We start from the raw sequence: 14,422 nt of genomic DNA, 5'->3' as shown, positions 1-14,422 counted from the left end.
CTGACAATATTGAATTGTTTCATTTTCTTTATAAAGCCTTTGACACAGTTTATTTCTAATGTACCTAGTTAAAAATATTGGTATCTCAATCTAGGTATCTAAAAATCTAGGAACTTTGCCTCAACATAATTTTGGCAGATTTACCTATCTGACATGAGTCAATACTTAAAGTAGATTACTGGCAATATAATAAATATAGAATGAGTATGGAATACCTCAGGGACGAATTTTGGAGCCCACATTGTTTTTAGTACACTTCATTATTTATGCTAAATCAAGATGCAAAATACATTACTCAATGCAGGTACTATGTATATTGTTCTGCCGTCTCAATTTCGTAATAACCTGATGTTATTTTGTACATTTGATCCGATCATTATTTGGTAAGAGAGACCGGTTCTTATAATTGGATTGTTTCATTCTATTTATGAGTGTAATAATGTACGTCAATAGTTTAGAAAAAAAAGTTCGGGAGATCTTGATTGGTTTATTGGTCAAGCAATTACGAGCAAATCTTTTTTTGTTAACACATCTTTCCTATAGTAGGTACTTATTGATCTTCGATTTGGTAATATATAAAAACTTTTCCGCAGTTTTCATAAGTATTTGTTGTATCTACTCGTCATCTGGAAGCCACTGAGTACCAGTGTTTTATAAGGAGAGACTGCCTATCTGACCTCCTCAAACCAGTTACCTGGGCAACCCAATATCCCTAGATGAGACTGGTTGTCAGACTTTCTGGCTTCTGACTACCCATAACGACTGCCAAAGATGTTTAAATGACAGCCTATGTTATAATTACTAGGTACACACCAATATACGGTATCATAGTGCAGTGACAGGTAAAGTACCAGTGAAAGGTCAAGCGTTAGCGCGCCATGGCGTCCGATTTCCTAATGTTTGCTGAGCTCGTCTGTTTGTTTGCACTGAATTAAGGTGAAGGTGCTGTTACAACGCTGAAATATTATTAGAATTTGTCGAAGATCTGTACTTGGTACTAGTTTAAGATGTACCGATCTTGTTTTAAAGCTCAAGTGTACGCTGATAGAGAATAAAAAGCAGCTATAATGGACGGAACGTATGGAAATTATAGTCTTAATAAAATGTCAGAGCAATTTAACGTGATAATTGATCAACACACCTACAGAGAATGCGGCAGTGATTACGTGTGTATAATCCTATGTATAATGAAACAACAAAAATACATAGGAACTATTTCCTAAATCAGCTGCATATGCTTTTCTTTTTCAGAAGAAAGAAATAAGGAAAATAAAGAAAAGCCATTTCGTTTTGCTCTTACCCATAAAAGCTCATAAAACTATTCAACTAAAAAAATTATATAATAAATGATTGATCCTTTTCCTTTTCTTTTTGATCCTGTGCCCAGCAGTGGGGTGTTAAAAAAGGCTGTAACACTAATAAATGATTAAAATATCTGGATTCCTTGCATTCCTCATAATGTGAACTAAATAATAAATGAGTCTCCACCTGCCATTTTTACGTGTATTTATTACATTGTTATCGGCAGGTGCCATAGTTCCCGTAGTTTCCCCATTCCTAGTCCACTAGCATCCCATCACAATAGCCCAAGTAGTTTTCATCCATAGTTAGCAATAGTTTAGCACAGAACCGGGGATTGTCCTTGGGTACATTTCTATAGTGTATACAGGGATAATCGTCGGTTTTGTGTCACCATTTCATTAAAGTTGTCTCAAAAGGGCTTCAGCGTGTTGGCTTCGGCCCCACGTTCGCCTCCCAAAAATCCGGGACTCTATAGTCCCGAGGTCTGGTAGAGAAATACTTTGACTTTGATAGAAAGATCAAAGTTCGATTCATTGTTTGTACCAGTCGGAAATCCCCTTAAAGTTTTGAATAATTAAAAAAAATACAGCTTAGCCTTGTAATCGAATTCATCTCATCTATTCGCATCCAACTATAAGAATCAGTAATACAACGCACGAAGTCTAAATTAACCTAATAAGAGGTAATAAAAAGCTATAGGTCATAACCTCCAAGATCTTATATAAAGTATATAAAACTAAACCTATTCCATTTTTTAGAATTAAAATCAAATTAAAATAAGGCAGTCCTCAAAATATCTGCTCTTCACCACTTCCTATGTGATTTTGTTGGGAAGAAGAAGTGGCGCAACAAACTCCCCAGCAACACAATGTCTGTCTCATCCTCCGAGCCTTTTTTCCCAATCTTGTTGGGGTCGGCTTCCAGTCTAACCGGATTCGGCTGAGTACCAGTGCTTTACCCGGGCAACCCGATACCCCTTGGTTAGACTAGTGTCAGACTTACTGGCTTGTGACTACCCGTAACGACTGCCAAGGATGTTTAATGACAGCCGGGGGTCCTTTACCCACTGGGCCACCACGACTTTCACACAATGTCTGTCTGTTAGAAATTAATATAGGAGCGGAGATATACTCGAGACACAATTGATTGTCCACTGTTTTATTATTAGCGACATACAAGAGGTAAAGATCCTTCGGAATTAGGTACTCGACTTGAAAAGTTCTTTCAGTGTTACATAGTCCATTTACCAAGGAAGCCTATAGACAACACTTTATGCGTGTACGCCAAGTGAATCTCAATAGACCCGAATTTGAATAAAAACTTTGGACCATCCTTGAAAACAGCTACCTCATGCATCCGGATATAAATAAACCGTAAGTAGAACAGTATAGTAAGAGACATTTATGTTATATATTATTTATTATTATTTTTTATATAATTAATGTTGTTTAAATCTTATTTAATAGACCAAATCCTTTATCTTTGTGTCATGGTGAGCAGGTTATAAAACTTCCCTAAGCATTAATTCTAAACTAAAATGATGTTGGTTTTCCGCATTTTTTATACAATCCTTCACTTTATAAATAAACAAACAAAAAAACTACTTCAGCAAGTAAATATTATCACTACAAATGAATAATTAAGCTCATTAATTATGGAGGTAAGTTAATTTAGTCAAGTGGTTAAAATATGATACATACATAATACACCTTTTTAGTCATGCCATTAAGCGAAAATCCCCATTTACTTTAATAGCAATGCTTATATACTACCGCATTTTTATTGTAGCTATGCTGATACCATATTTACAACTAGGTATGTTACACAAATATTATCCATCCTGCGCTTTGTAAACGGTCTATGACTGTTATGTATTAATTACCTAAAACATAACTAAAGAGATCAGTCGCGCATAACGTACGTATGTATTAACCTTTATCAATTACAGCTTAGAGCCTTCGCCTGCGCAAGCGCATCCAGCCAGCCCTTGCGGCGCAGCCTGCGATATTTCTCAATACCCGCTCAGTTGACGCACACACCTCGACAGAGACGCACGTCTGTCGCGCTCCGAACTTATTAGACCGCGAGTGTTTTGATACCTAATTACACATTTATTTATTTCGCAATTAAAAAACAGTGCTGTTTTGTGAAGTGATAAAAAGAAGGCTTTTTACAAGGTGGATTGTGTGTGTGAGTAGTTCTTTAGTTATTATTTTTCTTTTTTTTCAGGGTAAGGTAGTTTGTTTTGTTGCAAGAAGACACAATAATAATTATATTTGAGATAACGATCGGAAAATTATTGCTTCTGTCTGAGATTTGCCTTGAATCGAGATCGTGATTCTGAGATCTGAAAATTACCACATCTCAAGAATACTTGTTGTTGACGTTAAAGTTCGCAAGTTAACTGGCAGTTAAGTGTATGTTTGTATGCACAGTCAAGCACGGTTCCTCGGCCGGATGCAGTCAAGTTAAGTGATACCGAGTTTAATGTCATTTGTACTTGCGTTGCATTGTGGTTTCGGATGCAATTTATTGATGCAACTGCACTTGTAGGTACCTAATTGAAAGTTGCGAGGTTATTCACCGAAAGAAGTTTTTGTGTTTTTTTGACAAATATTGTGTTAAAAAATATTAAATTATGCAAACTAAAATAAACTTCACTACCTAATTATAATATAACTAAAGTTAATTTTATCAGTTCCGGAGGGCAGACCTAATTATACCTAATAAAATTACGTATCCTTCATATTTGAGAAGCATTTTTAATTTTAAGGTACAGCAAGGAAATTGCAATGACCTACTGAAACTTAAATAGGTAATTGTCTAGATTTGTAACGTGCAACTACAACATAAAAATCTGAAAAAATAACAAATCCTTAAATAAGTATAATTATACCGAAATAGAATATTCAAACGTTCAATGGATTATTTAAGTATTAACTTAATGACTTAACACACTGCAACAATAAGTTTTTATCAAAAAACTAGTTTTTGCAAGTATTATGCATTCGAAACATACCCAACAGGTTTTGCAAGGTCCAAAAGTCAAGTGTAAATAAAATGAATAATTATATGGATTTCTTACAAAAACTACAAAATTCAACTCATTTATGTAACTTTTTTATAAACGTCACCATACTGTGTTCATTTTAAGGGTAAATGGGTTGAGGAGGTCAGATAGGCATTCGCTCCTTGTAGAACACTGGTACTCAGCTGCATTCTGTTAAACTGGAAGCCAACAGCAACATAGTTGGAAAAAGGCTCGGGAGATGATGATGACTGTCGTTCATTTTAGATGTTTAGATTTTTTGAAACCCTTACAAGACGTTTCATATAAAATTGGTAATGTATAAGGTCAATAAATAACACAGGAAACAAGTTTGAGACAAAACCTAAGTTACACTATGTAATTACTATAATACCTACATGCATAACAAAGTACTTATAAGAACAACTACTAGTGTATTAAGACAAAATATAATGAAGTTATTTACTAAGTAGATACTTATTTGAATTAAGAGATAAAATCAGACACTCAAAACAATCGAAAATATTTTCTCATGACAACACTTTCTTCCGCAACAATGCCTACCCTTATGGGTAGTAATTTGGAAAAGCCAAACAAGTCAAACAATTGCATGTTTTATAATAAGATTGTTTACCTTAAATTTTTCTTTTCCCAGTCATTTTTAGAGCAAACTCACACACTTGTCACTTTTGGACTGAAAACTTTAACTAAGTTTTCAGTCGGGTTGATAGCGGCTAAATACTTTGTAATGTGCTTATTAATGTGTTATTAATCTTGAAACTGATTCATGAGCCCAAACTATCAACCGACTAAAAATTAGTAGTGTGAAAAAAATCTTAAACCTTAAAAAACATTACCGGGGCAAATTTTTTTCATCGATATATCTATATTTATACAACACAAATTGGACAGCAGTATAGAACCCTGCTCACCTAGATTCAAAGCTTTGGTAAATTAGCTTGAATTGGACATTCATGTGGACCTAGATCCAGTTCACGTTAATTATATAAATAAGACCAAATTGTAATCCTTTTGCGGGGTTATGTAATTAGACTTCGAATACTGGAACGGATTAAAATGAGCTTTGAATTTTATCTCCAAAAGCAGTTAGGTATTATGCAGTACAATATGACCACATTTAATGACTAGAACAAACTAGATGTTGTACCTCACAAAAACTTTATGCAACAAAACAAGCTCATGTTAAACTTAACTTAAACTTTACACGGAAGTCGATGCTCATAAGAAAATATACATACAAATAAAAATATTGCATTTTGATTGGTAAATCATACATTTGTCTCGCATAGGATACAAACCCGGAACGATAAGTGCATGAGTTAATCACACTACAACACTACCGTCAATCATTTTAGTAGTCTTCATAAATTAATTAATTAGTAATTTTACCGTGGGAACTACGTTCCTGTTTTTGCTGTTTTATAATTCATAAATTCAGATTAGTAATTGTTCTCGAAAAACCTTTAAAAATATTGAGGAAACCGAAATCTGAAACAATTAAAAGCAAATTCTCGAATCTGCGTTATTTTTATGGTGATACTTTGCGGAAAAACAAGATTGCAATTACATATCTCTATCTATACTTCTTTAATGACAAAAAATTATAAAGAGGATAAAAACATTCAAGTATTTATTTTTGTGGCTCCTAACTTTGTACTGAAATGAAAATGATTTCCCTATTCGGAAGCTACACTATCTTGGAGTGCCATTAGCTATATTTTATCCAAGAACAAGTAAATACAAGTACCAAGATTCAGTCTACAACATCTAGCCAACTCTGCCGTTGGTCGTCAGTAGGGTGCACTCAATCTCTTAGGGTCTCTCTCAGGGCTTTGTACATACAATATCATCATCATCTTCCTGCCCTGTTCCCAAGTCATTTGGGGTCGGTGCAACATGTCTTTTTCTTCCATTCCTCTCTGTCAGACGTCATACTTACATCCACTCCCTTCTGCTTCATGTCCTCTTTCAGGCAATCAATCCATCTTTTCCTCGGTCTACCTCTGCCTCTCCATCCTTCCACATTCATACTTAGCACACTCTTTGTAGCATGCGTTTCACACCGTCTCATCACATACACATATACCACGACAAACGCTGACCTCTTATTTTTTCTGTCACTGGCGCTACTTTCAGGCTTCCTCTGATATACTCATTCCTCACTTTGTCCATTCTGGAAACCCCACACATCCACCTCAACATTCTCATCTCTGCTACATGCACTCTTTTTCATTCTTCTTTTTCAAAAAGGACGACAGGTCTTATTACGTATTTGTAAATCTACATACAATATTATAAACGTTAAGAATTGTCAAGGTCAAGGATCTTTGACCAAAAGTTTACACAGCTAATTTGGATATTTTTGGCCAATTTTGAATCAAGTACCGAAGTTAGCTCAAAATGTATACGCAAATAGGTACTATTCATTCATACCTTAATAACCTTGCCTTTCCTAAATTTGATTTTAAAACTACTAATGTAAGCTGCAATCATCTTTTTAAGGCTTGACGTCACAATTATAAAAATAACTTAAACTTCTCACATCTTAAGTGACGGGAAAACCTAACGCGTTCGTGTTGTTTATTTTTGTTTAACTTATTAACATAACCACGACACTGACTGGCGTAGTCATTCCTCAATAACTTGGAGACGTTAAAAATCAAAAAGTAAAAATAGACAGTTAAGGTATGATTCCGAACCACGCTGCACGCAGCAGTGCTGCCACTAAGGTGCTGCCCAGCAGTGCTGCCTGCCGCGCTGATTCTGAGCAACGCGGCAGTGTCGCTCTGTTCGTGGTGATGCGTTGTTAATTTACGGGTTAACATTCAAATAGGTACTCTTGCTGCGGCACTACTGGTCTGTCGCGGCGGTAGGGCGACACAGACGCGCAGCAGTGCTGCCGCTATATTGCTGCCGCGACAATGCTGCCTAGCTCGGAATGTAATCTCATATAAGATGAATATTTGAATGATATGTCTCTGTGAATTGTATTTATTGTTGTTTATTTTGTTTTCTGATGATTTAATTACTATTTTTGTTTGTCAATTTAATGTTAAGTTTTTTTTTCTCTACTACATTTGTACGTCGTAATGACAAAACATAGCGTTCTAATTATACATACGTAAGATCTTTATTTTGTCAATACCTATGTTTTACAAATAAAAAATATTCTATTCTATTCTATTCTATTCTAAGCCAATAAATAAATTGTACGGAGACCAGTAGTGTCGCGGCAGCACTGCTGCGTGCAGCGTGGTTCGGAATCATACCTTTAGGAGAAGGATAAATGCTACAATATAATACACACAATTTTCGTTTAAAAAAATCCTACTGTTACTAATACCACCAAATTCTCTCTCGTGACTCTCGTCCCTTTGACTCATATTAAACGGAACGCCTGATCCAGAGAGCGCAAAACGCCTGCGCCAGATTCTGCTTTAAAATACCGCCAAGAACTCACGTCACTCCATTTATTAATGAACACTCCATCCTTAAGATGAAGTCACGCCGCAAGTTACACCTGGCTTGCCTACTCTTTGGGGTTATAAAGTACAAAGAACCGTCCTATTTGTTTAGCAAACTTAACTTCATTGCTAGTAAGAGAGAACGCCCGGTAAGACAATGCTCACAGCAACTCTCCACGGAACCGCACAGCACTGCGGCCTTCAGAGGCAGTTTTAGGTACGCTGCTACTAAATGCTGGAACAATATTCCCCCGCCAATAAGAAATGCCAAAACTCTTGGTACTTTTAGAATACACCTTCGAAAGTTCCTCATTAACTCACAAAAAGAACTTGGTATGACGATCTCAAACACGTCCATAATATAGCGATAGCAGGTACCTGCCGTGATGGTGTTTCGTCGCCGTATTCCGGTTCACTCGTAGTCTGAGAGTACTAATACTAGTATTTACCTAGTAACACATTTCTACACTTCAATATTAATCATAGTTCACATTCAAGCACAACACATACACAGAACATAAAACACTTACTTCAAATACACACAGCACACACACCAATAGTCTACTCGACGTCCGTGCGTCATTTTTAGGGATCCAGCAGAATACCAGCGTCAGGTATTCTACCTGACACATGCTGAGTTGGACTCCCATTCGGTGCAAACGTAAGACACTGCAGCGCGCCGTTAATCTCTGATTGTATTTAATATTTTATGTTTCTCTTTCTACCCACTTCTTGTTTTGTTTTATTTTTCTTATTGTGTATCTTTGTGGTGTCTTTTTGTTTGTCTGAATAAATGTTTTATCTATCTATCTATCATATTTCTCAAGAAATGACATAGGTGACATATTTAATTAAGTGGAATCGGCAGCGTCTTTTCCTAATGAGCGGATTAAGAATTAGAAATTCCAATTGATTGAAAAAACCCAGTAAAGGTCACAACACTCACATCTCACATTTCGACTTGAAAGGATTCCCTTTTCATAAACGTCACTGTTTCATTTCTTCTTTCTTTGTATAAAACCTTCTAGGTACCTACTGCAAGCTATCCTAATTGTAAAGGGCAACCATTTGAGTGGGCTCTTAATTAAAAAGGTAAACCATCTTGATAGGGCTCTGCTGCACACAAATACTATACTAAGCAAATTAACTGCCACTTAAAAAAATATTCCATTGATACCTAATGTTATTATTGTGTTTACGTAGATATATATGTTTTAAGCCGCATTTCATTTTAAGCGGAGTTTTGAAAAAGTAAGTAAATCATTAGTATCAAGATTTATCTCAAGCTCGTCGACCACACTTTATGACCAATTATCTCTTGCAGGATTCATAAAAAAATCATTTGAATACATTGAAGGTGAACTAGTTACACGTTATAATACTTATACATATGAACATTAATTGAGAACAAGTTTTAGGTAATTAAATCAAACTTGTCGTAATTATCGGGAAATTCGCTTGAAAGTGTTCCTTAATTGATAACAGTTGATTATGAATGAGAAATGTTTGTTTGTTAACCCTATTCATATGTATTGTAAAGCTTCGTACAGACTAGCGTTTGAAAACAATGATTTAATGACAGCCCGCGTACGTCATATATTAAGAGCACAAGTCCCGACTCCTGCCTTGCAGTATAAAAGGTGTATTGTATACGCATAGGGTCGACTCTATTTACTACAATACAAAACAAACGAGCCTAAAGCCCGTTACTACAACATAAAAGTCAGTTTTCTTAAAACAACTCTTTACTGCGAAAATTTTAGTCTACAGTGTTTTAAGAAAACGGGACGTTTAATTTGTCAGTGAAAATGGTCCTGTTCTGTACGTAGGTACACATATAGCGTACCTGCTTCTATGCCAAATAGAAAATCAATTGTGTCTTGCCTATATCTGCAATCCGACATACAACGGGTTAAAAGATCAATTGACTGAACTTACACATACATAGTATGAAATTCCTATTGATTTCGCAAAGTCAAAATGACTAAGCATATTTCACAGGTTCTATAAAAGCGTTTTATTAAATGTGTCGGCCAATAGTTGTTTTGGGCTCATAATCATTATGAAGATGAATGGAAGTACACGTAACAATGATTAGGTACTTGTCCGGTAAAAACATTGATTGAATTTACGATTTTCAACTAAAAAAGTCCTACCGAGTGCCGACTAAATAGTGTGTAGTGTGCGCGCAGGCTAAAGATTATTCATATTCTGCTAACCGTCCGCACAATATATGTATTACAATAACTCATTCAATGATGCCTGACAATTATAATAACGTATTCAAGCCTGAAATGATAACGATTATGAAAAATTATGTTTTCAAACAATTGATGAACTGATTGTATTCGCTCGGTGATCGGCCGACTTTGAATCAATTACAGTGATTCTTCATTTTCTGAAGTAATATTATCATAATAATTAACTACCTCGTTGGTTTAGCTGTCGCAAGTGCGGCTGCTGAGGACGAGGTCTCGGGTTCGATTCCCGGGTCGGGCCGAAATCGCTTTGTGGGTTTTAAAAGACTTTCACAAAGCCGCCTGGAAATTGGTGATTGATACACCCGTGCATCGGAGAGCACGTAAATGTCGGTCCTGCGAAAGATCTCTCTCCGGTCGTGTCGGCTTGCCGTCCCATCGGGCTATGAGAGTGAAGGAATAGTGAGTGCACCTGTGTTTGCGCTAATGCTTGTGCACTATAATATGTCCTCCGCAGTTGGCTAATCTCCTTTATCTCCTTACATGAGAACTGCCGCCGTATTCGATAATCGGCTAGGAGGACATCATTATAATGATGTTATGACATTCATTCATATTTTATAACGTAACCTTACTATACACGACCTCCGGTAAGGTCTACTGTGTCTTTTTGTGTGTTTGTCACAATGCTTATAAGGAATAAGCTTAATAGTTGCCACTTATGACATTGTGCATAACAAAAACCTTTGGAAACTTAGACCTAGTTGCACCATTTAACTATGTATAACGATAACCAAACCATAACCAGCGACCAGCTGTATACTTGCCGCCGATTGGTTGAATCGGCGGTTTGACAACTGAAAAAGGTTCGGTTATCGTTGTAGTTATTAGGATTCGTAAATTTATAGGAGTAAAACCGATTTTAGTGATTTAAGCCAATGAGTGCAGCTGTTTGCAAAAAAATTTTGTGATTGTAATGTTTGCTAGCATTATACATATATTTCTTGAAGATACCAAAATAGCACCCAGGTGTTCTTAGAATTTAAAATACAATGAAGCATGAATAAAATAAATTGTTACTATAAGGTTTACATTTTGAATCACACCTGTATACAAGACGCACTTTACAGTTGTTTAACAGAAAAACTATAACCAGCAAATGTCAATCATTAAAGAATTGTTGGAATAGAGAAATAATAGAAATAAAGAATACAGGATTATTAGAATAACTAAGAAAGTAAAGTTTTTTTAATGTTATGTAAGCATGAGCAACATTTATGCAGACTTGCTTGCAGACCGAATGCAAAGACTAGTCTAGGCTTTAAAACCTTTATAAAAACAAATTATTTCTAGAAACTAAACTTTTGAATTTGGTTTTGTTGATATTTCAATATCAATGCTACTTAAAGCAAAGGTCAAAGACATCAAAATAAAATGAATCAGTCGTTAAATTCGACCGAGCAATAAATTCTAATAGGTCGTGTTTATTTCTCGTGTTATAGATTATACATATATTTAAACATGTGTTTAGGAATAATTTGATGTTGAGGGTTGAAGTACTTAATAGATTAAAAAAAAGACCATAGGTTACAATCTTATTAGTAAGTATTATGCTAATTATCTCCGACTTAACTCTCCTCTTTTATCAATTAATATATTTATCTATATGTTTCATCTTCACGTCATAATTTGATAAGTTTTATGGAAATAAATGGCTAACAATCTAGAGCACATAGGCTTAGGCCTAAGTTCACCTACAACTTAGACGTCTTTTTTCTTAAAACAACGTCTGTTTACTATAAAAATTGAGCGTGAAAATTAATAGTTTCGAGAAAACTGACGTTTATGTTGTCGGTGAACCAGGGACTTAATCGTATTTATTTATTTATTTATTCGACTTACACGGCTTTAACAGCCAATTACATAAATCGTAAACTTAAAATTAAATTTAAAATAAAAGCTTAAAAATACAGTTAAATAAACTAAAGTATAAAATAATATTTAAAAAAAAACACTAAAAACACATATAAAAATAAACAAATAATAAAATTAGGAATTGTTTTTACAAAACTTTAGGCATACGCCCATTATATGGACAAAATTATCTTCGAATATATCGCAGTCCGGGCTGGCTTCAACGAGTTTGTTGATCGTATTCAACACGCGCGGGTACGGGAGCCGCAGCCCGCGCCGCGGCTCCCGTACCGTACCCTATTAATATTCTACTTGGTGAAGCTATGGTAGAAATCCAGTTATTTTGATATTCGTTACAGACCAAAATAACAAGTAGCAAAATGATAAAAATCGCGAACTCATCTCAAAACTAGCCTGAGTTCAGTCAAGGTCAAGGTTGGCCAATCTGTCAGTTTTCTAGCTCTATCTCGCGACATTTCTTGAATATCAAGGTCAGAATTGTCTAATTAAAATTGTGAAATACTTATTTTGTGACATCTCATTTATTTTATGTCAATTTTACTATCGTATATTGCATATTTTTTTGTAAATTGATTATGTGGTGGTCCCATTAATATTAAATAGCTGCTGTGACATCATTATTTATTTACACTGCCTAATCATTGCAGAAATTCTTCTTCAACTATGTTTTTTTCAGCTTCAACCGATTCGACATAGTCACATCTTCATCTTTTAATTCATTACTTGAATACATCGAAGGAGCTGATGGCCAAGTGACTACCTACCTCTCGATCAATAATAAGTCGAAGCAGTGGTTGCCGCGGTTGGTCCTTAGATGGGTGACCAGCTCAAAAGTCCGTAGTTGAAAAGGCACATTCAATAGTTTGACAAATGGTAGGAAGGTTTATCAGGTTGCCCAGAGTGAGTACGTCTGTCAGGCAGACACACACTGACAGCACACTGGGAGCCATCCCCAACATTGTTGGGAAAAGCCTATGCCGTTGACGCACCATACAAAACTACCCGATCCCCACGTCACGTTTACTAAAGCCCCCTTCTATCACCCACAGTATCATCTGATATTTGATTACAACAAATGACTTCTCGCTAACATATTCAAGCTTGCGGTTGCCGCGGTTACTTCTTGCCTGCAAGATTGCAAACTTAATAAAAATACTGTGGTTTCTCATCATTGCCTGTAAACAATGGTTATTGAATACATTATTTTTGTACAAACGTTATGTAAACTTTGGGTGTATAACAATATGTTTTGTCAGGTAGTTTGGTTATAAACACAATTATGTTTCTTTAAACCGCTTATATTTTTAAACAGGAACATAATTAATCATGCTATACAGAAAACTATGGTAATTTATCGCTTATTGTGTTTGTTATAGGTACACACTATTTTAGTTTATTATATTTCTTTTTGATGTTGTTAGCTTTTAAAACGTTCCCCATTAGCACCTTTTAGTTAGTTTCCCAAGATTTATTTGTCACAAATACTTTTTTGTTACAAGACGGATAAGGACTTATATTCTGATAGTTGCCAAAATCATGTCTTTTACATCGATACTTGGAGTTTCTTCTTACCTTTTCTTTTTTAGCAGTAACTGTATTTATAGTTCCATGAACTTTTCCATCACCTTTGAAAGCGTCTTCCAATCCAAGTGTTATCTTGACAATGACCACAAGTGACTCATTATTTAAATAATCAAACAATATGTATTCAGTAACTATCTTCTTAATGACTTCGTAAGCATCTGCTCTGAATCCTAGATGCCTTGGTTCTGCGCTTTACCGCATATCAATGCTAGAAAATTTCCCATCGCCTACGATCTAAATAGTTTACTAATGATTAGATTCCGTAATTGGCCTAGCTTTGAGTCTATTCATTCTTGCATTGACCGAATTGTATCTGCTTTTGCTGTGATTACTAAATCTTAAATATTAAAGTTACCTAAGTAATGTTGCTGGTGAAGCATTTGCGGAGAATGAATGAAGAATGTGAGATGACGGCAGATAGAAGAGTATGGAAGGAGAAAACAAGCTGCGCCGACCCCAAAAAAGTTGAGATAATTCCAAATAGTTGGTATAGATGAAAATAAAACAGCATTAAAACTATGTCAAAACGATCACGCATCTGACGCATCTCGAAACCTTGAACATGGAGATGCTAATATATTTGGTGAAATAGATAAGTCAATATGTTGTGAATATTCAATGATTAGGTAAGTTCTTACTGATATAATCAGGGATTAAAAAACTGCTAAATACATCACATAGTTAAAACTCAAACTCAAATTGATTTATTGCAAACATAGGTAATAAGCACATAAGACATGATGAAGCATACATAATATAAGTCCGCTATGTTTCGCCTGTCGGCTTGCAATTTACAAATTAATTATTATACATATTTTGTGAATAAAAACCCATTTTGATGCAAAAAAAAAATAATTATTATAAATTAATGTCAAACATTATACTTGTCC

General features: G+C 35.2%; 1 protein-coding gene across 1 annotated transcript in view; it reads left to right on the top strand.

Moving 5' to 3' along the window:
- Positions 1–3,342: 3,342 nt before the first annotated feature.
- LOC124635538 overlaps positions 3,343–14,422 on the top strand; it is a 91,431-nt gene continuing 80,351 nt past the window's right edge. Inside the window, exon 1 of the mRNA XM_047171444.1 lies at positions 3,343–3,492. The gene's annotated coding sequence lies outside the window, so the exon portion shown is untranslated. The remainder of the gene's footprint in view (positions 3,493–14,422) is intronic.

This window comes from Helicoverpa zea, chromosome 13, assembly GCF_022581195.2.
Source record: "Helicoverpa zea isolate HzStark_Cry1AcR chromosome 13, ilHelZeax1.1, whole genome shotgun sequence".
Taxonomy (NCBI): Eukaryota; Metazoa; Arthropoda; class Insecta; order Lepidoptera; family Noctuidae; genus Helicoverpa; species Helicoverpa zea.
Note: the sequence above shows the minus strand (reverse complement) of the source record. Positions and strands in the feature narration are given on the sequence as shown.